Consider the following 11,226-nt stretch of genomic DNA (forward strand, 5'->3'; position numbering starts at 1 on the left):
ACCAAAAATGTTTTTGAAAAACGATGATTTTGGGAGGGGAAAAATGTCAACTGGTCACTAACTGACTCCGTAAGCTGAAAAAAGTTTACCCCCGGGGAAAATCTCAATCGTTTTTTGATAAGATGATGAAAGCCCCCCAGCACCATTGAGAATCTTTTCAAAATTTTGGGATCGGTATGTGCTTTGTCCTGACAAGTGAAAGTAGAATCAAATTTTGCACTTATCATGAACTCAGTATGTCCATGGAAAGAAACCTAGAAAAGAATAAACCCCCACTAAAATCGGGGCCCAAAAAAGAAAACAAATTTTTTTAATCTTAAACAGGACACCAAAAAAGTATTCCTTGTAAAATCTAAAGGAGGTAATGCCACAAATGAATTTTGGGCGGGAATTTTATAAGGAAAAACTTGATAATCCGATCATATGTATGCCCATACAGTTATGGTTCACTTAAATTTTGTTAAAAAGAATAACCCATTGAAATTTGTCTTTGAATCATGTAGAATAGCTGAGTGCTCACTCTATAAAGAGATTAGGATCAGTCATCATAGCTGGAACTGTAATGAAAGAAGCTACATTATGCTGGTCTATGGATTCAACAGCCAATTTAGCTTCAAACTTTGGTAGTAAAATATGACAACCTCCTGCCATTAGCATGGCCAAGGCTGATGATATACCACCAATGTGGCAAAGTGGCGCAGTGTGTAAATAGACCTGCAAGAACCATAACATGAATCAGCTTGGCACGTGTTTCAAACAATTGGGTACTATATCTACGTTGCAACATTCATATCATGTTTTATCATAGTAGATAAGCATACATCATCCTCACCGTAGCCAACAATTGCAATTTTTGCAAGGATTGCACCACCAAAGCTGAGTGGCTTATGGTAACTCCCTTTGGCCTCCCCTGTGGTTCCTATTGTCATTAAGAAACAGAAAAAAAAAAAATCATAAATACAAGTCAAAGGACTTAGAAATACTCCCTTGTACCAGAACAGGAGACACAAGATCATTTCACAATTGAACAGATAAGCATTACTTTGCACATGCAGTTCAATAGACTCAACCTACACTTTTAGTGGAGTAAATTGTTAGTATGACACAAAATGACCATCTTCTTGTTCAAGAATTTTGCTAATAGCCAAATAACTTTACTGAGGCTAAGGAACAAGATATTTTCCTAATCTGATCCAGATAAAATTTTGAGATAAAATTTACATTCCTTAGTTAAAAAAGAGGTTTCCACTACCGGATTTCTCTTAGAACTTCATATTGTCAGTTTCCGTCGGTCTGAGGATTTGAATATCACATTCTGAATCAGGAAAGAAAAATGAAGAACAACAATAAGCTTGTGGAAAGGTAGTGAGCATGTACCTGAAGTAAAGCATATTATAGCTGCTTCCTGAGGTGGCCACAGGTAGTTCAAGTTGTTAAATGCCTTTTGCAAATTTCTTTTTGTTCAGTAGTTAATCCTGGCATATGTGTATGTAAGCATGATAAATTAATAAACAGAAGAAGATTTATCCATATTCATACTGGTCATGAATGCTTGAACACATACCAATCTTAGTGCTATTAACTTCATTAGGATTATCCATTAGGACTTGCCACCTCAGAGAAGGCACAGAATCAGCAAAGGACTCGAAGTTCCAGAAATTACAGGTTGCGTCATGGACCAACATTGTTGGCTTTGCTACCTGAAGAGCTGCTCTTGTTTCTTCCAGGCTCTGCAAGCTGAGAACAGTTACTAGGAGGACATGCTTGTATCCAGAACAGGCTCTTCAATCTATATTATACAGAAATTGATTCTTTGCCGTGATACTAGTACTTATTCATGATACCTATTTTCAGTTTCCTCATAGAAATTAAGTTTACATATGTTTAAACTCTTACAACAAAGAGCTATGCACACATGGACTGCTCATATTGAGTAATATAGAACATGTCCTACAGGTAAGATATTGGTAATTCGTGTGAATATCAGAAACTATAAAAAATTAAAAATTTGCATGGGTGCATGTGTATGTGGAATGAAATAATGACATTTATAAACTCATGTAACACAGATCAAGAGAGAAATAAACCGTCACTGATATTGAAATATGAAGCAACTAGTCCCCCATTAATCAAGAAAATCACAAACTTAAACATAAAAAGCCAACCAAAAAAAAAAAAAAAAAAGCACAAATATTTGTTTAATCAGCGGTCATCCTAAAGAAAATTAATGATGACAGTAGCTGGATATCTGTGCTTTTTAACACAAAATATCCACCTACAATCAGCATTAACTATTCTCTAGAATGATTTGCCACCTTCAATTATCTTGAATTAGATTGGAGAAACGGAGGATAATACAAAAAATAGTCTTTCAGGTATGTTAGAAGAAAATGGACTATTAGAGATTGAGAGAGTGTGTGTGTGTGTTAGTGTACTTACCCAACGGTAATTGAAAGGTGCAGTAATTCCTCCTACATATGCAACTGCCAGTAACCACTCCAAATAAAGATCACTGCAATAAAATTTGGATAATGAAAAGAATTCTTAAAAATTTAAGGATAGTTCAGTGGCAAAAAACGACGCAATACAATTTGAGAATTGCCATGAAAATAACACCTCATAACTATTTCCAGCTTTTAATTCATTTTTCACGCCTTTTCGATTTAATTAAATCCTCAAGGTTCCTTGTTACAGAGGAAAGATGGGAAAAGTATTCAAAACACACTCAAACTATGGCCAAATTTGCCATAACACACCTCAACTTTGCGGGGGTCCTATGACCCCCCTGAACTTATTTTTTGTGTATTATTTTCGCTTTCAACCGGACAAAGTCACTCAAACGAGTTTGAGTGTATGCACGCGCTCATAAAATTAAAATCAGACGGGTCATTTTCATTATTTTGGTTTCCAAAATTCTCTCTCACCTTCCACTCGATTTCTGCCATATTAATCACTCAAATACCATTTTAAACTGCAAATCAGTGTGAATCATAGTTAAACTAACTTTAGGTGGTAACATCGCGGTGGATTTTGACCCGAAATCGTCGATTGATCTTCAAGCTTTTAGTGAACTGAAAAAATACCAGGTTAGTCTTGTTCTTTGTCAGTATTTGTACGCATAAAGTTTATTTTTTTCCATATTATATAGGATTTATGAAATTGTCGTATGAATTTCTAGGGTTTGTTAAAAAAATTATGGGTTTTTCCTAGTTTAAATTGGGGTTATTTGGGGTTAAGAGATGTGTAATCTTATGTCGTGTAGTATTACTGTTGTAATTGCGTCCAATTTATTTTCACCCCAAAATGTGATTTTATACACTGTTTGGCCTTGTATTGTCAGAAGTCTGAATTTAATTGTTGTTATTTGATGTGTGTGTGGGGTTGTGATTGTTGTTGACCATCTATTGTTATTGTATATGTGTGGTACTGATTGTTTGTACTATTACTGAATTGTAATTGGCAAAAGGAGTGGGTTTTATTAAAGTAACATTGAGATGGTATCATGGTGGGGTTTGGATGTTAGTAGTGGCCAACCAAAGTATGAGGGTGGACAAATAACAGAGTTTTTGGATATTGATGTGGATAGGTTGTCTTTTTTGAACTAAGGGATTATATTAAAGAACTAGGGTATACTACAAGTTGTTCATTTTGTGTTAGGATACCTAATAGTGATAGTGTTGTAGAAATCCAAACTGATAGGGACATTTTCGAAATTTCACAAAGTTTTGAAAATGGGGATACTATTGAAATCTATGTCTGTCACATGGTTGATAATTTAGATAATGTAGATGGTCCCATTGCTTTGTTGGAATACATAGCCCAATGAGGAATCTTTAATTTGCTTTTAATAAAGAAAGGGATGGGGGTATCCAAGAAGGGGATGGGTTTGCTTTTAATAAAGAACCAGCAGCTACTGAAACTGCAGCAGCTGCTGAACCAGTAGCTGGTGAAACTGCTGCTTCTGAAGACCCATTAAGTAGTGAATTTCCTATTCTTGAATCTGACCAGTCCACTGATGATAGTTCTGAGTCTGACCAAGCTGAACTCTTTAATGAACATGATGCTGAACATGAAAGTGATGATGTTCATGAAGAGTGCATAAATTTGAGGGCTGAAAGGAGGTCATATCAGAGGAGGAAAAGAAGAGAAAGGATACCAAATGACCCTGGAGAAATTCCTGTTGGTGAAGTTGGTCCAGATCTGGGCTTTGATGAAACTGCTACTGCTGATACAAGCTTGAAAGGTAAGGTTGCTGGGGATGAGCCAGTGTATGTCAGTTCTGATGCATATAGTGTTGAATCAGATACAGATGATGAGTCAGGCTCAGAGGGCTAGGAGAAGGATAATTTTGAATAAACTGTTGAAAAAAGGATAGAGTTGGGGATGGTTTTTGAGGATGTGAATGAGTTTAGGGATGTTGTTACAAAATATGCACTTCAAAGGTGCAGTTAGAGAAATTTGTCATAATGAGCCCAAAAAGGTTAGGTGAGGTAGGATGGCTGCCCATGGTCTGCTATATGCAAGTCTTGACAAGAAGACTAATGATTTCATGATCAAAACCCACAATCCTAAACATAGGTGTGTCAAGACTACTAGAAATTACATGTGCAATGCTAAGTTCTTGTCTAAACATTACGGTTATCAGACTACAGAATGTACCACCAAACATTAGGATTTTCAAGTTTCCAAAGCAGTGATTAGGGGAAATAACTTTTAATAGATGTGGAAAACCACCGTCACAGAGAGTTGTAGCTAAAGTACCCAAGAAATCACGAAGGTATCACGTAGTGTAGCTCGAAGAATATTTCACCATGGACGAAACGTGGCAGGACTAACTCGGGAGTACTGCGTTGCTACAAGGCGATGACGATCAGCAGGTGTTGGTAGGTCAGTGTTCAAGTTTTTATATTTGTTGACGCTTGAAAAAATGCTTTAAAGTGTCGAAATGTATCGTTTGACGGTCGTTTTCAAGCGGAATAACCAAAGATGTACTGCCTATCGTCATTATTGCCAGATTTAATAATCAAATGCTGTTCATCGTCATTATGTGAATACGACAAAGAACACTTGATATGCTTGCACTGTTATAATCTGCGAAAAACTGGCTTAAAGGTCGTTAATTGCTGCGAACATCGACTTCGATCAACCTGGCCGCTTCTCACTAACGTTATGGGAAGACCAAGAAAACCTCTCGTTTTCTGTAACAGCCTGTTGATAATGCAGCAGAAGAACTACCCTCACAAAAAGGCCTGATCATTGAACGTATATTTGTCGGTAAAAATGATTTACAACATACAACAAGAGGCTTAACATTGTCGGATTGCATATTTAAGTCAGAAATGAGTTTACTAACTATAAACAATTGTTTTCGCTTTTGTCTACGCGATGGCTCGCCAAGTAGTAGGATAACGACGCCGCCCAAGAAAGACATAAGGTCGTACCACGTTAATGGGGACCTTGGTCGTACAAAGCAAGGACCGGAGCGAGTTATGGCAAAAGAAGAATGACATCGTCACCGTTATATTTAGGTAACAAAGGAAAAAAGTGACAGCAACCCAGGCAATCCCGTGTACAAAAGGATCCAAGGAAAGAGCATTAAGCCATTGTATTGGTAGAATGCAACGTAGTTGTTAGTTTTTAAGGCCATAAACAAACTAAAGTAGTCATGTTTAGACGCTTGTTTTCATGACATTATGCTATCAAGATTTAATGTTGCATCATCATGAACGGATGACTACTTTTTGTACAAACTTATATCTTAAGTGTTTATATATACAGGTCTGTCATTATTAAGTCCCTATTTCTTTCAAGAAGAATATCGCACATGTTTAATGTTATAAACTAATGTGGTCAAGCTTTGATCGGATTTAAAGTGTGGTCAAAAATGTAGCCTATGTGGCTGGGGGGTGAATTTATTGAAAAAGACATTATAAATATAGGTTTTCACTTACAGCCAAGTTTATGCCGATCCGCATAACTTTGCAAATTCCTTCACAAGTTTATGCTCGATCCGCATAAAAGTTTGCTCTCAGTGGTATGCCCCATCCGCATAAACTTGTTAAGGATTTACCAAACTTATGCCGACGGTGGGCATACTTATGCCTTAGGGCAAACTTTGCCTTCAAGCATATATATGTATTTTTTCAAGCATATATAAACCAAAGTTACATGGAAAAGTATTATAGCCGTAAAAGCTTTTTCGGATGGAATAAAATAGACTTTCAACCTAAAAAGTTTGCCTTATAAGGCAAAGTTTCAGATGTATCTCTCCCACAGACTTTGTCTCGAGGCGTACATTTAGTTATGCCGGGATCCGCATAACTTTGCAAATTCCTTCACAAGTTTACGTCGTGATCCCAAGATAAAAGTTTGTTCTTTAAAGATGCCCCCACCCGCATAAACTTGTTAAGGATTTGGTCAAACTTATGCCGACGGGGGCATACTTACGCCCTTTATGGGCAAACTTTGCTCGAAGCATATATATGTATTTTTTCAAGCATATAAACCAAAGTTACACGGGATATATCTGTGTTTCAAGGCCGGTGGTAAATGCCAGAGACCGGACACACTTCCTTGTTAAAAAAACATGAGATCATAGAAATAACATTAGACTCGTCTCCGTGTTTTCAATTTTAAGCAAGGTTTATGTCGAGCACACGTAACACCTTTGATTTCTAAATTAAAGGGATTTCATTCATCAATTTCAAACTTACATTAAACACAAAACAAAAGAAAACTAGAAAGGATTCCTAACATACATTAACCACAAGACAAAATAAAACGGAAAAGTAGTTCTTACCTAACATTAACCACAACACAAAAGACATTTTTCCAAGCACCGCCTACCTAACGCGCACAAAACTAAACCATTCAACTTCAAAAATACAAGAAACACTAAGGCACTGGTCATGACGGGCTGAAGAATTTCCTCGCATTAACCAACCGATCCAAATACCAAAAACAAAACAAATATACAAAATGTGAAAATCAAATTAGAGCTAAAGTTTGCCGATCCCCTTCTTTTTCGATTTTATCTCTTTTGCATTTTCAATTTCGCCCGCATTAATCACACTTGATTGTTCTTCCATCTCCTTCATTTTCATATCACTGGAGTACGTATTGTTCTTCCATTTCAATCTCTTTCAACATCTCTGCTAATTTTAACTTCCACATCCTTCTTCCATCTCCTTAATTTTCTCTCTTTTCGAAGCTAATTCTCCACGCATCTCCTTCATTTTGTTCACCAACTTTGGAATAATGTATTTCGATCTTTCATCAACTTTGGAAAGATCCCTCCATCGAAAAATTCTACACTTCTTCGAACCATAGTAGGGCAAGACCAATATCTTCTTCCGGATCGTTGTCGTACCGTGTCTTCAATCGGAGCAACACACCATGATCGCATCGCACCTCCTCATTCAACATCGGATCTTCATTGTCCATACAAAGCTTATTCAAATCCAATCTGTTTCTTCCATAGCTAACCCGAATTTTAATCGAAATTGGGAAAGAAATTGTGTTAATCCAATCTGGGTAAGAATCGAAATACGTGTTATAAGAAATTTACCAAAAAATTTGGGGAAATAACTCAACGTTTTAAAATAATATAGTTAAGATGTACTGTCAAGGGTATGATTTAAGATTGGATTCGGGGAATTAAAAAACGTTATTCGGACTCGCCTACGTGGCAAATATACATCGGTCCATATAGTTTTTATCATCTCTTACGCGCCGAAGGAGAGTAGCTACACTTGCTAGTCCAGTCACCGTTGAAAGCGAAAATAATACACAAAAAATAAGTCCGCGGGTCACAGTGACCCCCGCAAAGTTGAGGTGTGTTATGGCAAATTTGGCCATAGTTTGAGTGTGTTTTGAATACTTTTCCCAGGAAAGATAATAGCTTAAAATAAAATGACTAACATTAAGCAAATTGAGAAATTCAAATGTAAAACAAAGGACTAACAAGCACTAAGGATCATGTAGAATGTACCAACAGGCGGCAGTTAGTCTGAATTTGAAACTTCCATATAATTTACTCCATTATCTTCTCTAACAAAATACACCATCGAAAAGTCATACTTTATTTCTGAAATACCAAATATGTTAACAATTACTAGTAGTTAATTCTTTAACTTATGTAATTTTAACCATCAAAATCAACTTAGAACTTCTACAAAGAAATATTGTTCAAACTTCAAAAGGAGCAAAAGGATATACATGGTATTATTAGTAATGTGAAGCATCAAAATGTCCAGCCATTTTACCTTTTATTTTCTATTATTCTTTTCACATTATATAAGTGACCATTTGGAACTAAGAAGGCTAAAAGGTACAGCCACCTAATGCAATGGAAGTTGTACATTTGCAGCTAGTTTAAAAATGGGAAAATTACAGCCCAATAAATATACAGGTTTTGTATATTTATACTTACGCATGCATATACTATAACTACAATATACATATACTATACATAAAATATACCTTTACTATATCTATAATATACATATCAGTGTATAGATTTTGTATATTTGGGCTATTACCGATAATTAAGTTTGGGCGACGGTACATTTAAGTAAGTTTCCTATTAAAATGGAAGCAGATGATTAATACTAAGAAGTTAAGGAGTACCTGTTAAGAGCGGAAATGGCGACAACATCACCGGGCTTAAGGCCCAACTGAATAAGCCCATGGGCCAGGCCCAAAACTGCCTCAACAACTTCCATACCGGTCTTTCTTCTTTCTCCCATTATCATTACCGTTGAACTACGGCGAACCGTCAATAGCCGGCTCAAGCACTGGCAAACGTGAGCCTTAGAGTAATTAGCCATTTCTCTTGAGGATAAATTTGGAATTTCCTAAATCCTTTGCGTTTGAGCAAACGAAACATTATTTTTTTTTTTTTAGTTTTGCATGAGACGTTTGAGAATAAGTGATAAGAGTTTCATTTGGAGTTTGGATATCGTTTGGTTGTCATTGAACTACAGTAATTGGATAACCATTTTGACCATACCGAAATATTGAACGTATCAAAATTCTAAGTATTGGCCATTTATAGTTTTGAAGAGTCAATTTGGTTAAATATCCAAGTAAACTGATAATATTAAGAAATTTTAAAGTATTTTTGTTTCTTGTTTTTCTTTAAGTGGAGCTTGTTCAAATAATGGATACAAGGACGGAGAAGATATGAATTAATTGGATTAGCAAAGTATCATCGTATTATTTTTACATTAATATTATTTTTGGGCATTATAAATCTCACATTTTAATTACAGCTATACGTATATATACTTTAATTTTAGTAATCTGACAGGATAAAAAAAAATTTAAACCGACAAAACATATAACTTAAACTCTTTTACTAAATGAATCCTGACAATCGACCGATCTCCATCCATAAGAGATTTCGAGACTAATCAAGTTCAAGAAATAAGTAAATTCAAAGTTCTTTTGTTTAAAAATTGCAAGTAGAGACTAGGTAAATTGACACTTGAGAGTGTAAATTTGATAAATATATTATGAGTTGTAGTACTTGTGTACTAAGGATTCGACAGTAAATTTGAAGGATATTAGGGGAGAAAATGCCAAAAGAGCGATGTCCAAAACAGATCGTTGCTTTGAGGACCCGTGTGAACCATAGACTGGAAAAGTTGTGGAGTGGATCGGATCCTATCCTTATCTTATCTTTGTACTCCAAATTATGGGAAGATTGTGAAACAAAGTATATCAAGAAGATCTGAAATTTGATTTAGGGGCTCGAAAGTTGTAGGCTTTATTATCTTTTTTTGCGCGGATTGTCTTTCATTTGGGGCATTTTTAATTTTTGTCCTTCAAATTAGCCAGATCTAATTTTCGTCCTTCGCCTAATATCCCGAAGTTTGGGCTCGAATCTCAACTCGCAAAAAAAGGTTTAATTTTGCGCGAAGAGACTTTTCGAATTCGCAAGATAATTTTACCTTCAAAACTCGCCTTGCCGCAATTTTACCTTCTCGCGCCAAAATTCTCGAATGTAGTTTTCGCTCAAAATATAGCGACAAAAATTAAACATCACCTCAAAGGACAATCCTGCAAATTGCCCCTTTATTATTAAGAAGTAGGCTGATACATAAGGGACTTGCAATGGATTGGACAAATCAGTCCAATTGAACATTTGGAAAAAACGTGGATTGCCCTTCAAACACGCCGGTCTTTAATTTTTGTCCCTCAAATTGTTGATCTTTAATTTTTGTCCTACGCTTAAAAAAGCGTCTGAAAATACCTGGAGGTTCTAAATTTGAACCCTAGCTCAATTAAAAAAAAAATCGCAAGGCAAGGTTTCGTGAAAGTTAGGCCTTATAAGGCATAACTTAGTTTTGGCTGTAGTTCCAAGTTAGGCCTTATAAGGCATAACTTTTGTAGTTATACATGTAAATTAGTCTTTAGTGCATAACATTTATATAAAAACTATGTCTTAAGGCATAACTTGCCTTACGAATTTTCTTTTTTTACTTTGGTCTTTAATTCTACGTGTTAGGCCTTATGTCTAACTTTTACCCGAATAAGGCCTAATTTGACGATTTCTCCGCTCTCGCGAATTTTATTTTATTTTATACTCTGTTGGGGTTCGAACCCAGAATCTCAAGGATACTTTTGGCCACTTAAAGCGTCAAAGGACAAAAATTAAAGACCACCCCAAATAAGGGTATTTGTGCTAATGACCAAAAAAAATAAGAAAAGATCAGAAGATGTAATGTTGAGTCACAATAAGTCCCTTATCTTTTTTTTTTTTTTTTTTTTTTTTTTTCCCCACCCATTTAGGAGGATTTATAGTTTTTCCACACTTCCCTCCAGTTGACTTCCGAACCTGTGGACCACAAGCCGCGGGTGGAGGTAAGTTTTTACCACTGAGCCATCCCTCACTTGTCAAGTCCCTTATCTTAGTTTTCCATATCCGGGATTTTTTTTTCTTTTCATTTACACAACTTTTATGTGTTAGTTCATAATTTTATTTAGTCTTCTAAGTTTGAAATTTAAAAGTAGAAAATCCGTGAGGTTTACGCTGCCCCACGTCTTAAAGTTTACGTCTCGCCTCGTAGTGGCTATAAATAGAGTCCGGAATCAAAATAACCTCAAAAAAAGTTTTTGAACCAAACTATCCCAACCAAAAAAAAAAAAAAAAAGTTACAAAACTACCTTTAGCGCTTAACTGGGACGGCACTATTAAGTGCTTTAGCGCAGTAATTTACTGCG

The 11,226-nt window shown here is 35.9% G+C and overlaps 1 pseudogene; it reads right to left on the bottom strand.

Annotated features, from left to right (window-relative positions):
• Positions 1 to 516: 516 nt before the first annotated feature.
• LOC132047675 (2-succinylbenzoate--CoA ligase, chloroplastic/peroxisomal-like) lies at positions 517 to 8,982 on the bottom strand (annotated as a pseudogene).
• Between the last annotated feature and the right edge of the window lie 2,244 nt (positions 8,983 to 11,226).

Source organism: Lycium ferocissimum, chromosome 2 (assembly GCF_029784015.1).
Source record: "Lycium ferocissimum isolate CSIRO_LF1 chromosome 2, AGI_CSIRO_Lferr_CH_V1, whole genome shotgun sequence".
NCBI lineage: Eukaryota > Viridiplantae > Streptophyta > Magnoliopsida > Solanales > Solanaceae > Lycium > Lycium ferocissimum.